This window comes from Emydura macquarii, unplaced genomic scaffold, assembly GCF_026122565.2.
Source record: "Emydura macquarii macquarii isolate MOO-44397 ecotype Brisbane River unplaced genomic scaffold, CSIRO-AGI_Emac_v2 contig_1477, whole genome shotgun sequence".
In the NCBI taxonomy this organism is placed as follows: domain Eukaryota; kingdom Metazoa; phylum Chordata; order Testudines; family Chelidae; genus Emydura; species Emydura macquarii.
This window is the reverse complement of record NW_027131614.1, coordinates 20,933,643-20,939,863: the sequence shown is the minus strand read 5'-3', so window position 1 is coordinate 20,939,863 and position 6,221 is coordinate 20,933,643.

Genomic DNA, 6,221 nt, shown 5'->3' with positions numbered 1-6,221 from the left:
CATTCTGCTCTGAGTTTTTTTTCACATTCAGATGTGACACCTTTAAATAAGAGAAACAATTGTATCAAAAATTACCTTTTTCAGTCCTGAAAAAGGAGCAGAATCCCCAGACAAATGCTTTTAGGAGTAGAGCAGTATCCTTTCAGCTCTTGGAGGTGTCACTGATCTTCTAGGACTTTTGAACCTGGAGCATCTATGCCTCTGGAGAGCTGAAAACGTGCTGGAGATGGAGCTGAATCCCCGTCATTAGCTCCGAGGTGGCGGCAGCTGCTGCTGCTACAACTCCCAGCACTTCCCCCTTTTAGTCTCACACTATCTCTGTCTCACTCTCACTGCCAGGTCTCCGGCAACACTCTGCACTAACGCACACATTCTCCTCTATCTCCGTCCCCGCAGCTCAAAAGCTCACATGACTGCTGTCTAAACACTGACAGGCAGACAAATTGAAAGGAAAGACAGACAGACAATAAGTTCTCCACTAAATTAATGTATCATTTCTATACATTTTTCCAAGTTGTCTTTCCCTTTTTTCTCCCAGCAAGTTTTGAGGCCTTCAAGCAATGGTACTTGCCCTTTTACTGAATATTCCAAATTTTGCTAACTAGAAGACACTGGACAAAACAGAAATCTCAAACGAAGCCCCTTTGATTTCTGCCATAATATATGTTTGGGAGAATGGAATGTAGATTCATGATACCAGATCCAAACTATTCCTCACTGTGAGGTTGTGTTGTATTTCATTATATTTATAGTAAGAAGTCAGTTAGGAGGGGTCTAGGGAAAATTATAGGCAGCAGCTCTGCAGTGAAGCAGAGACAGTGAGATAATTGATTTAGCTAGAATATCTTTGTTCTTATTCTCATTAGCTTCGATGTACAGTGTTAAACAAAAGCAGCTCTTTTATGATTCTTTGCCATTGTAACATGACACCATAATATTACCTTCCACCAGAAATTAACACCCCAGGGACTTGATATATATGCGTAGAGGGATTCCACCATAAAACCATATCCCAAAGCAGCAGCATATGAGCAGGAGGGGGCACACAACCCAAATCCCTAAAAGCTGAATATCAGATGAAAATATTCAGCCACACAGGTATTTGGATCCTGAACATCATTCTGGATATTATTTAACTAATCTGACCCCACTGTGTTTCCCTTTAAATGCCAAATTGGTGAGTGAAGCTGTATCTCCTATGGGCCCACGCTTTGCAGCAGAGAAAGGAAATGGACAAACTGTCTTTGTAAGGACACACAATGGAGTAAGTAGGCCTTCCCCCAAGAAGACAACAGCAGGAGATGGTGTGTAATGTGCTTCTCTGCATTTTGGTGAAGTTCAGCAGGGTTGTGTGTGTTCCTCTTGGTCCTTTTGTAATGAAGAGTCTCTACGCCATGCTCTGATGTCAGCTGAAGAGTTGCAAGGGACTAACAAAATCTTAGAAAGGGGCTCCAAACCCCAATGCAGTGTGGTTTGAAAAACAAATCACAATGTTTGACATTTTGCCAAAACTAAACCACGTCCCGGCACACGTCTCTGCTCTCCAGTACGTAGATGGAGCTGTGGTATTTGTAATGAATTTGCAACTACCAAAAACATAACAGATGCAACAAATGCAGGACAAAACACTTCCCTGAGTGGGTCATGTGCATTTTAAGGATGTAGCATTGACCTATGGCTGCAATGAAAGAGGCTACTCCCCACTGCGCTTCTTTCTCCAGCTGCAGCCTGTAGGCCAGTCTTAACATATTGAAGTCAGACCAGGATTAACCGATGTGCACTTGCACAGCTGCTCCATCTCAGGGAGGCCCCTGATGACCAGAAGAAAAAAAGATTGGGTGGCACTGCTCAAATTTGGCCTGGCTGTCCCTCCATCATGACCGAGGGGCAGCTGTGCTAAACCTGAGTGGCACGGGGGCTTGTGTGACCGCAGGGCAGGTGATGCGAGTGAGTAGAGCTGAGCCACCGGTATCAGAAAGAGCCACCCTGGCCTGGGATGGGAGCAGAACACTGAGCCAGAAGGGTGTCGGTGAGTGACCAAATAGATCCCGAGGGCAGCAGCTGAGGAGCTGCCGGCAAGTTGCTGGTGGGCTATGGAGTGAGTGGGGACTGCTGGGAAGCAAGCAGGAGCTGTTGGGGGTGCTATGGGAGGAATGGGGGATGTTGGAGGGCAGTGGAATTGGGGGGAAGGATGTTGGGGGTTGTGGCTGAGGTGTTGGGGGCTGCAAAGAATGAGATGTATGTCAGGACTTTTGGGGTGAGTGAGGGGCTGGTGGAGAGTTGCTGGGGTATTGGTGGAGTGGGAGAGGCATTCGGGGTCTGTGTGTGTGGTAGGAAGAGGAGAATTCTGAGTTCTGTGTTGTGTGGAGTATGTATGGGGCTGGGTGCTTTTCCTATCTAGTTTACAGAATGTGGGGGCTTCCCAATTTCCATAGTGCACAGGGCCCCAACATTTTTTAATCTGGGCCTGAGTGAAGTAGGGTGACTAGATAGCAAGTGTGAAAAATCAGGACAGAGGGTGAGGAGTAATAGGCACTTATATAAGACAAAGCCTGGAATAACAGGACTGTCCCAATTTCCCAATCTGGTCACCCTAGACTGAAATATTGGCTGGGGGATATTATTGGCTGTCATTTCTCATCTACACTTTAATTCAGTAATTTTCAATTACTTTTACATTTTTTTTAACTTCATATTACAAATTTTATAGATAGATAGATAGATATGGGAGCCAGAATGTAGCAACATCTGTAATACTCACTGGCTAACCGTTTAATTATGTGTTTTATAATAAACAATTATTTCGTTCTGACTAGCATGAGACTGCATTCTGGTCAATTTATCAATACAGTGAGACTTATGACTGTCAAGTTGAAGGTAGAACGGAGGAGGAGGAAGTGGTCTGTTGTTCTCCAATTATTGTAGGTAGATCAGAAATGTTCTTATGGAGAAAAAGAACCTGCTATTTTGAATGTTCTAGACAAATCTAAAATGAAGAGGGTGAATAAATGCAGTTAGACTAATTAATAACTGACCCCAAATTTTTTAAAGTGTTCAGGTTTAGTTAAGGGACCAGCCTTCCTCTTCTCAGCTTCCATTCTCCATCTAAGTTCTATATAAGTACTGGGTATGGTTATGACTTATAAATCTCAAAAGATCTTCAAGTGCTAAAAGTGTATACAAACTGATATGCTCATCCTTGACCATGTTTGCCAACCCTCCAGGATTGTCCTGGAATATCCAGGAATTAAAGATTAATCTTTAATTAAAGATCATGTCATGTGATGAAACTTCCAGGAATATGACCATCCAAAATTGGGAACCTGATCCTCGACAGAATGGCGTAACTGCCCACTACTTTGGAATGGCAATTCAATGAGATGGAGTTTGGTCAGGCCACTGCTGTTCTGCCCTTCTCTTATGAAGAGAATCATGTATAGGGGGAGCTAGTAACAGCCTCTATATTTAGGCTAACACTTTCCACTACAAAAGATTCTTGCAAAAAAAACCACTTTTTGTTTTAAGGGCTCTACCATCTCCATTCTTTGCTGCACAACTTTGAAATTCAGCAGGGAAAAAGCCTTCAGGCTGCAGAAGAGCCTTTCCTTTAACCCATGAAATTGCATTTGGATTTAGCTGAGTTAGAGATCACCATTTCCCTTCTCTTGCTTGCAAGCCTGAAGAAAATTTTGGCAACCCCGCCAAAAGAACAACTGAACACATATCCTGAAGAGCCAGACATATTCATGTCACCCAATCACCACTGCTGTAGGAGCAGCCCACACTGCACTGGGAAACCTGGGAGCTGCCAACGAAGCAGAAACAGTGAGAGAGCCAGGCTGAACTCCTCTCCTCCCACTCAGCAGATAGCTACCCTGTGCCATTCCCCTCCCAATCCCCAGAGGGCATCACAAGGGGCAGGAGCTCTGTCAACTCACCGAGGTAAAGGGGAAAAAGAGCTTAGCAATCCACACAGATCCACACTTGGCCCCAGCAGCCTGTGCCCTTCTCAGAGGATACCACATGGGACTGAAGATCCCCCTGCCTCCTAGGTGAGGAGTGGGAAGAGAGAAATCCAAGTCAGACCAGGCCCCTGGACCCAACAGATAGTGCCAGTAGTTAGCCCTGTAGTTTGAATCTTGTGCAACAGTGCTCAAGATAAAAGGGTTTCAGACCTGATGATGATGCGGGTGGGTTACACAGCTGATATAAATAGTGGAATTTGTTTTTACCATTTTTTCATTAAAAATATGAGAATACATACAAAACACTATATTAAAAGAATGTTATTTGGGTTGCAAATTCAAGCAATCAAAAAGTCAGATTCGGCTCCCTTTTGCATATGTTTTTTGGTATCTGTAATCACATGATCACATCTTATTTTTTCCATAGGACCCCTGCCTCCTACACTGCACAGATTGGATGCATACGGTGGCAAGATATATAGTTATCTATGCAACATAAATGTGGTTGTACTGGCAACCGTACATCTGGCATTTCCTGTGAAATGCTTTACTTTGTAATCTAATTAACATATAGTTTTCCTGTATGAACTAGCATCTATAATTACAACAAGTAGCCAGGGCCTCAAGCTCATCATTTCATTAGAAAACAAAACAAAAAGGCATATCCAGTAGCACAGTGCCCTCTAACAATATACTAGGACATTAATTCAGTACTGACTCAGATGTAAGAGTAAAATTTACTGAATCACCAGCATTACTTCTCTCAGCACCTCCGTGCCAGGCTGCAGCAGGGGACTGACATCACCATCTCAGAAGATTAGGTGTATTTTAAGCTCTCCTATCTAAGTATTAACCCTATTCATCTTCTGAGAACTGACTGGATTATGGCAGACAGTGGTGTAGATGCAGGCTACTTGCCATCTCTGTCATCTTGATGTGATTGAGCCGGATGATTATGCTATGAAGCCCTGTGGAATGGAAAAACTTTCATTTTCTGCTGGAGTTTCCAATATTGTTCCCCAAAGATGGAACAGTCTTCTGTGTTTTGTAAGTTAAAAACGCTGAAGAAAGCTCAAAACTTGAAGTTCAGCCATAAGCTTTCATATAGGGACTATGATCTTTTGCAAGTCCTCTTTTTAGTCTTCTGGGAAAGAGTAAGTAGTCACAGTTCCCCTCCTCCCTCCAAAAAAAATCTGCTAGCTTGTTCCCTGATCATTATTTTTCTCTTTGCTATCTGATTGACCAATGGCTACATAAAAGAGAACCTGAATAAGGAGAGATGTTTAAGAGCTTTCAAGTGGCTCTGGTTGCTAAGGGAACCAAGTTATCCTGTCTATACGCATTTAGAAATTTTAGCTGTCTGTGCGAAATCTAGCTGTCAGGAATTTATATTTTATCCTGTTCCTGGGGAAAAAAATATAAAATAATTATTTCTACATGGTTCATAGATATACAATGTTGTAAACACTTAAACTTCTTTCTCAGGAGGCTTTATTTTTAGCTGCCAATAATGGAAGTTCAAATTCTATTTTAAAGTAAGTTATTGGTATAATTGCTTCTTCTTCAGGAAAGAACTCAGTCAAGTATTGGGCCCCTTTCTCCTTCTCTTTTCAGAACGCAGAATTCCTCCAGCATAAAGATGTATAGAGGATGGAGGCCTACAGTGAAACATAACCAGCTAGGAATTTACAAATACAGTGACATAGTACCAGCCAAATATTTTCTGAATGAAGAGTGGTAAAGATGCTGAGTCAATAGAGTAGGAGAAGGATAAAGATTTGGGCACCAAATCTGACTCACTGCAACACAAAGTTTTATTTAATTCCCAAATCAAATGGGCAGAGAGGTCCTTCTCTGTGATAATCTCTATGAAGTCACAATCTTCAATCTATGGCAGTAATATGAAAGCAGGAGGAAGCAAATGCATCTCCTTCCCTGATTGACTTGCATCCAATTTCTGCAACTAAAGATTCTAGTGCTCCAGAAGAGCTCCAATCAGCCACCTGTGGTTTAGATCTAGTATCCTTGTGGCTGCTGGAAGCATACTGAGAATACCTGAACCCTCTCTGGCAGAGATGTTTAGTGCCTTCCTTAAAAAGAGCAACTTGTCAGTAATCCTCAAATGTCCTGTGGTACAGCCCCTACTCAAGAAAGCATTTCTTGTCCTTAATGTTCTCCTAATTATTGTCTAGTATCTAACCACTCCTTTTGAGGCATTGGGAAGGTAATGTTTGACCAACTCCAACAGCATCTGAT